At 33.5% G+C, this 12230-nt stretch overlaps 1 protein-coding gene across 3 annotated transcripts in view; it reads left to right on the plus strand.

The window, feature by feature from the left end:
- The first annotated feature begins 4624 nt into the window (after positions 1-4624).
- Positions 4625-12230, plus strand: part of LOC118186032 (uncharacterized) — a 191495-nt gene continuing 183889 nt past the window's right edge. For all 3 annotated transcript variants that reach the window (XM_035356014.2, XM_035356015.2, XM_035356016.2), the window contains exon 1: positions 4625-4907. The gene's annotated coding sequence lies outside the window, so the exon portion shown is untranslated. The remainder of the gene's footprint in view (positions 4908-12230) is intronic.

Below are 12230 nucleotides of genomic sequence, written 5' to 3' on the forward strand. Positions count from 1 at the left end.
ATTGCTATTGAACTGAAATTTATGGTTTAAGTGCAAAGAACATGATATTTAATAAATAAAGGTAACACACAAAATATTTAAAAAAACTCTCCTTTGAGCGTAATTTAAAATACGAAAAACCTTTCAGATTTTTTATAGTTTTCTTTTTTTTTATTTGTTTGTTTTAATTTAATCTTTCAAATCACTAAGTAATATTGGCTGGCATCAGACAATAGCAAACAATACTTATCCTTTGAGATATTAGTGTAGTTACTTCGCGATAGTTTGTGTCCATGTCTCGGAGCTTTTGTGATTTACAAGCGACTGTAATCGATTTATTGCTGACTTTTCCTTAGGAATTCCGATTAAATTCTGAGCTAAGTTAGATCTGCATGTATTTTAATGTGATCTAACATTCAATGCAAGAGAAAAATGTTTATCTGAATTATGAAAATTCTTCCAGCAAGAACGATGTCCTCTTCTGAGAAAAAGGATATTTACCTATTTTCTTCAATCCTAAAATTTGCGAGACAGTCCTTTTTACCATAGATCAAATGGAAATTTAAAAACAAATAATTGGTGTGACATTATGAAATATTTCCCATTTCAGATATGGAAGTAGCTTTCAAATCACTGGTAGGAAGTTTTAATAAACTTCATTGTTAACGTTAATTGACATGTCAAAGCACTTAAAATCATAAATGATTTTATTTAAAGTTATCAATAAAAAGTGTAACCGTTGATCCTGAATCAGTTTTATATTTTTAATGGTGAATTCTCTGATTTTTTTTCGAACAGTTGCCACTTCGCTTTCAAATCGCGGAGTTTGATAATACAAAATTCATTAAATTTGTATGAAATAAATGAAAAACAAATTGGTAATTAGAAATTCAGACTTCGAGATGCACTTGCCCGGGTGAAAGAATATGTTTTTTGAAAATTCGGTGGCGTTATTTTTTTACCCTACGAGGAACATACATAAGTTACATACACATTCTCCACGATTAAATTTTTTTTTAAATAATACATCTCGATAACATTTGGTGGCAACAGTTTCAAAATAGATTCGAACACAAAAGTGATAGGGGCAAAAAATAAATCTCGACACTAATAGCACCTCTGGTGCTAAAAAATGTATGGAAAAAGAAATAAAAGAATGTTGCCACCAAATGTTATTGTCGTGTATCATTTTTGAAAAAATAATACAGAAAATATAAAAAAAGTGCATGGAAACACTTAACACTCTAACAGATATTCTAAAGATGTGCTGTTTTTAAATATTTTACGATTTTCCCCTTGAATTTTGTGTGGCGTAAGTGCGAAGAAAGTGATATTTAATAAATAAAGTTAAAAGGACAAAAGTTAATAATAAAAAGCGCTAAGAAACCGCCCATCGATATGAGGAACTAAAAAAGACTGGTGGGGAGGGAGGGTAATATTTGAATAAGTTCAGATTTTAATGGTAAACCAAAAAACACTCGTTTAAATTTTAGTATAGATTATCAGTATAGATTATCAATAGAGATTCCCCAAGTGGAATAGAGAAGCATTTATAGAATACTAGATGAATATACATTTCGATTAACGCGGGAACGTTATATATCTCCTGTGTAGTTGAAAAATGAAAAAATATATATAATTGTAAGAAATATTTAATGTTTTTAATTAGATATATCATAAATTAAATAAATTTTTATTTAAATCAGTCATGCTAAAAAATAAAAAAAAATAACATTGTCGTGTAGTGATATTTAAATCACTTAGTTTGTTAATCAATAATGAGCAGATTAATTTTGAAAGATCTTATATTTTGCCTAATGGCCACAGACTCGAATGAAAAGTGAAACAACGCTTTTAAAGTGACTCAACGCAAAATCATGTTTCGAGATTAACAACCCTTCTGCCCTAAAAGTTTCAGAGGTAAAACGATAAACCACTCAAGTTTTCTGTTTGCAAAATGAATGATAAGCAGAGCTTTATCGTTCTGAGACTGGATCATATAGATATCATACTGAGATTAACATTGAATTTTATAAAGATGGACTTATAAAGATGCTGTAGCGAATTAAAAAACGAGCAGAATCTGAAGAATTTGGTTCTAAAATAAAACACGGTAGCGAATATGTCCTGGCATAAAATTGTTGCATGTCTACAGCAGGAATCCTCCGTTTAGTTTTAAATGATATTGAAATGAATCATGCAAAATATACAAATATTTGAAAAGACATGTTGAAAATATTAGCCCAGAAATAGGATATCAGAAAACCTTTTGCATTGTGTCTGAGTAAAGAGTGTAAGTATATCTCTTTAAATGTTCACTTGTGGGTGTTTTACAACTGCTCACTTGCCCATTCTACTGGAATTAACTCAACTAAGAGCATTTGGAGTCAAATGAAGGTACAAACTAAAAAACAAAGCGTTTCATAAAAAAATCTAATGAAGAGATGAGATAAAACAAGAACTGGGGGAGGGGGTTGAAAGGTTTAAAATTTTTACGGTCGCCCAAAAGGGTTTGTTAAGGTATTTTACGTTCTTGCTGAGCTTGGAGTCTACCAGTCTGCTATTGCAATCATTCTTGTTAAACCATTTTTCTCTCTTTTAGCTTTATTATTAGGCATCGTTTTCTCTTTGGAGTTACGCCATATACAGTGCAACAGCAAAATCATAAAATTTTTAAAAGCGGCACAGGAGCATATGTTTAGAACTCCCGATGCCGTGTTAAGTTTTGGCATACATTTAAAAAAATTGTTTTCAGTCTTTTCTTAGCTTATCATGTAGTTCAATCATCTTAGTAAAATGGTTTTCAAAACATCTTTTTTTTTGTCTCTTTATTATTAACGTTTTGCGCGTTAACTTTCGTTATTAAATAACACGTTCTTCGCACTTACACCACATAAAATTCGATTCAACACTAAAATATCAAAATATTTAAAAACATCACATCTTTAGACTTTCCGATAGACAGTCCTCAAGCGGTGAAAATAAAAATATTTTATTCCGTGCAGAATTGCCACTGTTCGCTTTCAAATCGTCGAGATTGTTAATTACAAATTCACAAAAGTTTCACAAAATATGAATGACGTCATGCTATGAAAAATATTGAACACTTGTAATTTGATAGATCATGAATTAAATGCATATTTAATATTTAAATCAATCCGATTCAAAATTAAGAAACGAATATTATTAAGAACTGCATCTATTGCTTTCAAGTAGCTTAGTTTGTGTTAATCCGGAACTGACAGATTTAGTTTGAAAGATATATATCTTACATTTTCCCAATTGGCAACAGATTTGACTAAAAAGGTTAAACGACACATCTGTTGTGATTCAGTACAAAATGCCATTTCTAGATTAACAGCCAGGGCTAGCAACTTTTGGACAAAAGCTGTGCCAGAGGTAATTCGCGCAATGCCAGAATTTTTGCAATATGTAATAAAAATGAAAAAAATGGCTTACCAAGGAAAAGACTTTTTAGAATATTTGCTGTGGTTTTGGAAGTTTCTTTTCAGAGCCGCAAGAAAATATGTGGATTCTTTTTCCATACCTGAATGACTTTTTAATTGCTAAATTATTATTTGTATCAATTTCATACATAGCTTTATGAGAAACTGAATATAGTATTATTTAACAATGCGGTTAAAATAAGTTCTAATTTAACCTGCATATGGTGTTATTTCTAATGGAGGCTCGAAGGTGCCACAATACTTTCGGGAACTGGGCCCACCAGCGGCCGAGCGGTAAAATCGCTCAACGCTGGTAGTTCGGTCCGAGGTTCGAATCCCGCGAACGGGCTGGCTGCATGGGCGTTTCCGTGGTTTTCCTCATGTGTAACGTGTATACGAGCCAGTTTCCCTTAGAAAGTCCCCCACGAAGGCATCCCTCCCCTTAGGCAAATAGCCGTAGTGTGCTTTGCCGTATTCTCAATACACACACACACTTTCGGGAACCACAGCATTTACTTTACCAGAATTTTAAATTTGTTATAAAACTCAAGTTTATCATTATTATTTATTATTTTGGGGTACACTGCCATCCCTCCTGTAGCTGGAGCCGAAATATAACAGAATAATAAAATAGCGTTTTATAATTTAAAAAATTAGAAATTTTCAGAATTATAAAAATACATAGTGTTCGACCTATATTTGTGGCAATACACTTTCTTCTCCAAAACGTTTAACTGGAGATATAAACTGTACGTTTTAACTTGCAGCGTTAAAAATTAAAAAGTCAAGTAATTCATTAGATTATTAATTTCTTTTTTTGTTCTCCAAAAAAGTATCCAAAGGCGTGTAGGATAAACTTTATTCACGTATGAGCAATAGCATAATGAATTCGAAAAGCCTAAATAAATACAAATTTGTTAGCAGATGTGTTTACAAATTGAATAACATATGAAATAAGCCACTAGTCTCGCACCTGAGAATAAATTGTCTCGATTGTAATAAATATAGGACAATAAAAGTGATAATAATAAAACAAAATTAGATTAGTAGAAACAAAACAAAATTAGTAGAAAAATACAAAATTCCAGTGCCGCAGTACAAACAGCTGCAGAATGTACTTCCATCACCCACTTTCCTGCCAAAACAGCAGAATGGAACGATCCGAACCTGTGTCACGTGGTTTCTGACCGAACCCCACGTTCGGCTGTGGCGCGAAAACGTCCATAAAGCTTCAAACGGGAATCCGACTTCGGACAGTGAAGTTATTGTGTGTAAAAAACTAATACATTTATGCCTTTGTAAGTTGTCCTGCAACGCGCCTGATCTGTCCGTCATCATTTCAGTTTGACATCAGATAGCGAGCGTATCGTCTGCTTCATCATAATTTAGGATATTTCTGCGGAGTTGAAGCAGTAGATTCACGAGGTTTAAGGCGAAAGGTCACGTTTATCTTGATTTTGTTTTTTATATACGGAAAGAAAGGTAAGTTTTATAGCTTGTACTTAGACGTTTACTGTTTTCGCTATTTTAAGATAATCGTGGGCGGGCTGATTCTTTATGTGTCTGTACTTGATTGCGTTGTTATGGTTACGGCTGCAGTGTGGAACGCGCGGAATGAAAGCACCTAAAAATTTACTCTATGTAAAGAAGCAATGAATGAAAAGATAGGACAAATATGTATTACATGACGAATTGCGAGTTTGTGAATGAAACTTAATGAAATGAAACAAATTATTGAAATATTTATAAAAATCATATTTTTAAAAAATGTTTCTTGAGACGAATACAATATAAATTGTATTCAGTTTTTAACATTCTTCCAAAATATTAGTAATATTCTAATTGCATATGTATCGCTACCATTTAAGTATTGTATAATTTACGTGTTGGATAACTCTTTTTATTAATGTTTGAAAAGAATTTTTTCTCCTTATTGCAAATAAATTTTAGGCGCTTTTTTCGGGGGGGGGGGACAAAGATCTATGTTGTACATATTCATCCGTTTGCCTAGAATAGTGCCATTGAAGATAAAATGGCAGAAACAAAATCAAAGTATATGTAGAAGAATTTACAGTTTTTTTTCAGTTGTCGTTCTATCTTAAAACTTTTAAGCATTCTTTTTGGCATCAAATAATTGCTAGATTTTTTTTCTAATTTTTGTAACTGTTAAATAATAGAATAATTAGAAATGTGTATTTTGTTACGTAATTGCTATTATTTAAGTATTATTTCAATGGTCATGTTTCATATCAGCTTTGTTCTGAAGAAATTTAAAAAAGTGTACGAAGTTTGTTGTTATTAAAAGCTCATGTCTCTCTCTCCCTTATCATTGTTCTTGATTGAGTAGCAATTATTCAAATTTCCTTTTTTGTATATTCGTCTGGAAATTCCTCAAAAATGATGCTCTTCAAAGCCAAAAGTAGGAAAACTTTCTTCAGTAGTGCTGTTGCAAGATTAGCGTAATGTCTTAAAAAAAATGTTCTTAACGGACGTTACTTTTTTCATACTACTCGGTCAGTGGTCTAAAAGCGAAAATTGATTTCAATTCAGCAACTAATATAAAATAATAATAATAATAATAATAATAAAAAGAAGAGCTTGTAGATTTCGAAATTTTAAAGCTTTGCGTTGATTTCCATCCATGTACTACTAGGAATTTGTTAATATATTTTGTTAAATAAATGTAACTAAATTCTCAATTTGAATGAATTATCTAGTATTAATAGTTTTGTTTCATAAACTGATGTATATGAGAAGAATGTATTGTAGTGAAAGGTATTTAAAAGGAATGGAAATGTTCCTCGCATTGCCAAATAAAGTTACTATTTTGCTTCTAGTTTATAACGAAAAAAAATATTTTATTTATTATTTTATTCGTCATCAAACTTCTTTTTAAATATTATTCTTATGGAATTCATGACTTTTCCAAAATCTGACTTACAAGGTAACTGCTATTACGTTTCTTTGAATAAACGTTTAGAACTACGAGCAAATAAGAAACACAGAACTGAATGTACTGATCCTCAGAAAGTTATCCCTGAAGACGAACATCTAAATCAGATTCCGCTTGAATGCATTGCCATAACCGATTAAATAAACGAACGTTATATTGTCAGGTAATGAGCATGGAGGAGATTAAGTTCGTCATTTTTAGTCCGATGAATAATGAATATGCAATAGATTCCGGTTAGTTAGCGACTAATCTTAAAAGGCAAACAAGTTTTCATGTAATGTCTGAATTCAAATGATTCAAGTCATGAATCATACCGAATCGCTTGTCTTTGCAATGCGATTTGAATATGGCAAAGCATACGACAGAGGGATGTCTTGGAGGACTTTCTGAGGTAAACTGGTAAATTGGCGCGTTATACAGGAAGAAATCCAACTATCTGCATAGTTGGATTTCCACCATAGATTAGAACCCGAGTCGAACCACGAATATTAAGCAATCTTAACCAGTGAAGGTGACTGATGGAGGCTTGCGGTATGGATTCCATTTTTACCTTCTGGCAACCTACATACATAGTTAAGGGGAGGTGATGTTTTCGGTGCAAAAATTTGATAAAAATGTATTTATGGATGCCCGTTGGCGAAAATTGGCAATTTTTGCGCCCAAAATCGCCTCTACACAAAGCCAAAATAACAAGTCAAAGAATTGCACAAACTCTATCCACGTGCAGATTTCACTTAAAAAACAAATCGGAGAATTGCAAAAACTTGGCATTCCGAACTCCTTTGACATTGTCCACGTACACATCGATCTATTTTCATTTAAAAAAATCAAAGGAGTAGCCAACAAAAAATATCTCAATAAAATAATAAAATAAAAGGTACTGTTCTGTTTTGAGGGCCGTAAAAAATTGCAGCGAAAATGTATGCGCAAAAGCGGCAAATCTAGCAAACGCGACCATTTAACAGCGCGCCAAATCTAGCGTACGCGCTGATTTCAGATTGCGTAAGTGTATATAGTTCTATATTTCTTAAGACGTCATTGAAATACTAGTTTAATTTTTAAGCCCTTTTCTGATTTTAAATCCTTTTTTGATATCCTATGGATTTAACAATTTGGGAATTGCCCATGACGAAAAGTCGCCAATAGAATTTTGGGTAAAGTGCAGAATCACTCACTGCTTAACGCTTTTTTTTTTTTTTTTGGGTCCACCAGCGGCAAAGTCGCTGAACACTGGTAGTTCGGTCCGAGGTTCGAATCCCGGGAACGGGCTGGCTGCATGGGTGTTTTCGTGGTTTTTCCCCATGTATAACGTGTATACCAGCCAGTTTCCCTTAGAAAGTCCTCCACGAAGGCATCCCTCCTCTTAGGCAGATAGCCCTCTTGTGCTTTGCCATAATTAAATATACACACCTTAATGCGTTTTTAAGAATTGCACATACTCGGTATCCATGTGCACATCGACCTATTGTCACTTAATAAAAATCCTAGAATTGCACAAAAATTGCACTGCGCACCCCCTTGACTTTATCTATGTACACATCGACCTATTTTCACTTAAAAATTAAAAGAAAATTGACAAAAATCCAATTGTTTTTACCCTTTTAGAAAGCGGCAAACAAATAAGTGAGCGATTCTGCACTTTACCGAGAGTATTTTCAAAGAAAAGGCATCATCCATTATAGAAAATTACGTTTGAACAACCAACGGGATGAAATTATGCTTTAGCGATAAGTCGGTAGCGAAATAGCGATGCAGGCATCCATTCAGTTATGTTTAGCAATTTTTATATAAATCATAATAATCTGAAATAGTTATTTACTCTTATGCTTCCATTCAATCATGTTTAGTTTTTTTCATATAAATTATTATAATGAAAAGTATTATATGAAATTAACCTTTCATCTAAATTAAAACATCAATCTTAGATAGTTATTTACTATTATACTTCCTTTCTTGCCGCAATTATTAGGATTGCCTGGCAGCATCGGCATCAACAATAGTTTGGCAATTTTTTACGGCCCTCGAAACCGAATAGTACCAAATAAGGTTACGGCCTTCGAACCCGAATAGTACCAAAGAAAATAATCTCAATAAATTACATTTAAAATCAAATAACATAAAAAAGGAAATTCTTCTTAGCACTACACAAAGGAAACATCCACTTACCTTATTTAGAAGTTTCCCTGTCTTCAATCAAAAAAATTCCTTAATAGCATCCAGAAAATTTCTTAAAATTATCTGAACTAGAATCTGTATACTGGCGTCGCCACATGAAATTACAAAGATAAGAGTAAAAAATATCCTAGTGGCAGTATCCTCCGACAATCGACCATAGGCATTTCCTTCCTACAAACCAGGACACTTATAATGGCTACTAAGTAAACCTTCATTTACGCACCAGTCAATTAATTCGCTTTTCCCCTTTCGTTCCAAATCGTACAGAAACTTCAAATTAATCTCATCACATTCAGCCATTTTACCGTCTAAACGTTAAAACAAGTAACGAACTTACTAACCAACACACACATGCCCTTGCAAATGTTTTCCCACCACTCAAATTCACCGCAATTATGTAACCAAAAACGTCATAATAGGGTTTCCATAACATTCAACTACTCAGGTTACCATAAATGAAACAACAACTTCGCGATAATACAAGGGGCACCCTTAAATCTACTCTAAACGGCAAGTTTTCAGTTAATAAGCTTGAATTAAGAGTCCGCACAGCACCTTTTTATGATTTTTTACAATGTTATGTGTCTGTGTATGGCGATTTTTTTCGCCCACAATAACTGTTATATGAAGCTTCCCAAAATTTCCATTTTCTGTATTTAAGCTTTCTGCATTCATATAAAGAGTTGATGAGATTTTGGGTAAAATTGGACAACCGGAAGTGGTTTTGGTTTGGTTTATTTAATTATGGCAAAGCACACTAGGGCTATCTGCCTAAGGGGAGGGATGCCTTCGTGGAGGACTTTCTAAGGGAAACTGGCTCGTATACACGTTACACATGGGGAAAACCACGAAAACGCCCATGCAGCCAGCCCGTTCGCGGGATTCGAACCTCGGACCGAACTACCAGTGTTCAGCGATTTCACCGCTCGGCCGCTGGTGGACCCCAACAACCGGAAGTGGTACTTTACTTGAAGAACAGGGGACTCACTATTTTTACCTCCCGTCAACCTTTAATATATAACTAACGGATGTAATGTTTTAATCCAAAAGTGTAATAAAGAGTTTTTAGCGAATAAGTGCAAATTAGGATCACCACAACTGCTTTTATAATAATGTCTCCTTGTTTATGTAACTGTACGTGTGTGACGATTTTTCATCCATAACAGCTATTATATGAAATTTCCAAAAAATTCTATTTTCCTTATTTAAGCTTTTTGCATTCAAATATAGAGTTGATTAGATTTTGCAGAAAATTGGACATCCGTAAATGGTACTTTACCACAAGCCCATAACAGTCTTTAATGAACAACCGTACGTAGTATTTTATTTGAAGAGGATGACAGTTTTTTTAGGAAAAAGGAAATTAAAATATAATTTAAAACTTTTCAATTTTAATATTTAAGACTTTTATATTAATGGGAACTACATACTAGGTTTTCGCTAAAATTTATAAGCTGTAAGTGATACTTTACTTGAAGCTGTAAACTAAATAAATACTGCGATAATCGAAAACTACTCAAACTTGGTATTTAAAATAGGTATGTGATTTAGAACAACATATTTCATTAATAAGCATAAAATATATTCTTGGAATTATGCTAAATGCAACGAGAATAAGCTCATTATGAAGAAGAACTCTGGTTATGTAGCAATTGAATTTATTAGTCTCTGTTCTCAATTTTGTGTTTGTTTCACTTTTGCGGCGAATCACTGTTCAAATAAAAGGATGCGACCACCAAGGATGCAGTTTTCGCTATGCCTTATTTTTAAAGAAATAATGTAGCAAATACAAATAACATAGGAATATAAATAGAAGTGTATGGCAATACTTAATAGTCTATCTGGAATTCTATAGATATGTTGTTTAAAAAAAGTGTGAATGTTGAATTTTAATTGGTGAATCCAAAACACTATATGACTATTCTTCCTTATCCCGATCCTTAAATGTAATGATTCTACAAATGGCGACCTAACTAAAATATGGCAGACGATAATTCGTTACCACCAGGATTTGACGATTGGGTTTTTGCATCCTCAGTCGCCCTTTAAGTGGGGAATAATGCAAGGAATTTTCTTTTTCCTTACGGCGAGTGTTTGTGTTGTAATTGGAGGCATGTTCGGCTAGCAGTCGGGAGGTTCGTAGTTCAAATCCTGGGGCGAGCACTGAACATTTTTCTTGTTTCCTGACTAACAAAGCCTATGACTGTACACCTTTTCGGGCAAAAAACCGTAAAGAACCACTGCTAGAATGTCAACTCTTGTCATACAAGAAAGAAATCATAAATAGTTTGGATCATTACCATTTGGATATCAGTTATTGATTTAGGAGATTGTGATAGGTGAATTATGTAGAGCTGTTATTACTTTTTTTAAAGCTGGAAACATAGAAATTCATCTGTCCTCAGCCGATCTTCTAACCACGGATCTTCTGGTATTGCTGGTAAACTTGCTACTTGTTAGATCACGTGAGCATACGCTGTGAAAGGCGATAAGGAGTACATACCTTATATTCCGGCGAATAACACGCACCTGTATTTTCAAAGTACACTAAAAATTATTTTTAGGTATATTCGCCACATAACGCGCCACCTTTTCTTTACGAAGAAATCGGAAAATAACATGTGTGATGGTCTTATCTTTTGATGTGTTCTTATCTTTTCATGTCCTTCATTGAAAGATTTATCTCAGATTTTCGAACAGTGGTATACTGAATTGACAAGGGCGTAATATGTGTGTGTGTGGGAATGCTTGAGGAAGTAAATAATTCTGCAAAGAGGGTGGGTTGCAAGTATGCATAAGCATGTTATTCTAGGGTTTCGAGATAAGAGGGACATAATTTGTGGTAAAGAAGCATTTCCAACTCGATTGAATTCTCGGAATTAAGATGTTTTCTCTCTCTGTTGTAGTCTGAAGCCGTGATTTTGAAGTGAACACCGAAGGCTTTAGTAAATCGCATTTGCTTTAGTTTAAAAATATAGATGTTCGTCTGTTCCTTTAGTAGTAAATATGGCTCTTACCAACGAAACAAACACAGTGCTGGCTGGTTTTAAATGCAAAGTCATTCAGTACGCGAAAGAAAATGGAAATCGTATTGCAGCAATGATTTTTGGTGTGTTGTGAAAGCTCCATACGTGAGTAGATGAAAAATGGAATCACAATATCTAATATGCCAAAGAACAAATGTGGTTTGAGTAAAGGAGTAACGAAATGGCTTATCCTAGAAGAAAGCGTTGCGAACTGGATCCTAGAAAATCGCCAGAATGGATTAATTATAACAAGAAACAGCGTGAATTTATTTGCTTTAAAGTAGGCAAAGAGAATACAAATGGAAGTGAAAACTTTTAAAGCACTTTTGTGTTGGTGTGGCCGATTTATGACACGGAAGAATTTAATTTTCACGAAGAAAAACAAAAGTTTCGCAAAAGCTTGCGAAAGATTTGAGCAACAAATTAATAATTTTCTAGAAGTACGTTATCGCCTTTCGAAGGAAAAAAAAAGTACTGTCACATAGTGAAAATATGGATGAAACTAAATAAAAAATAAAAACAACTGATGTAAAAGGAACAAAAACGGTTCACATAAAAACAACAGGTCACGAAAAATCTCACCTCAACGTAGTGCTTTCTCACACAAAGTTAAAACCTAAGGTTATTTTAAAAAGAAAGATAATGCCGAAA

The sequence above is a fragment of the Stegodyphus dumicola genome, chromosome 2 (genome assembly GCF_044657685.1).
Source record: "Stegodyphus dumicola isolate Sdum_Otavi_A_Nest chromosome 2, ASM4465768v1".
Taxonomy (NCBI): Eukaryota; Metazoa; Arthropoda; class Arachnida; order Araneae; family Eresidae; genus Stegodyphus; species Stegodyphus dumicola.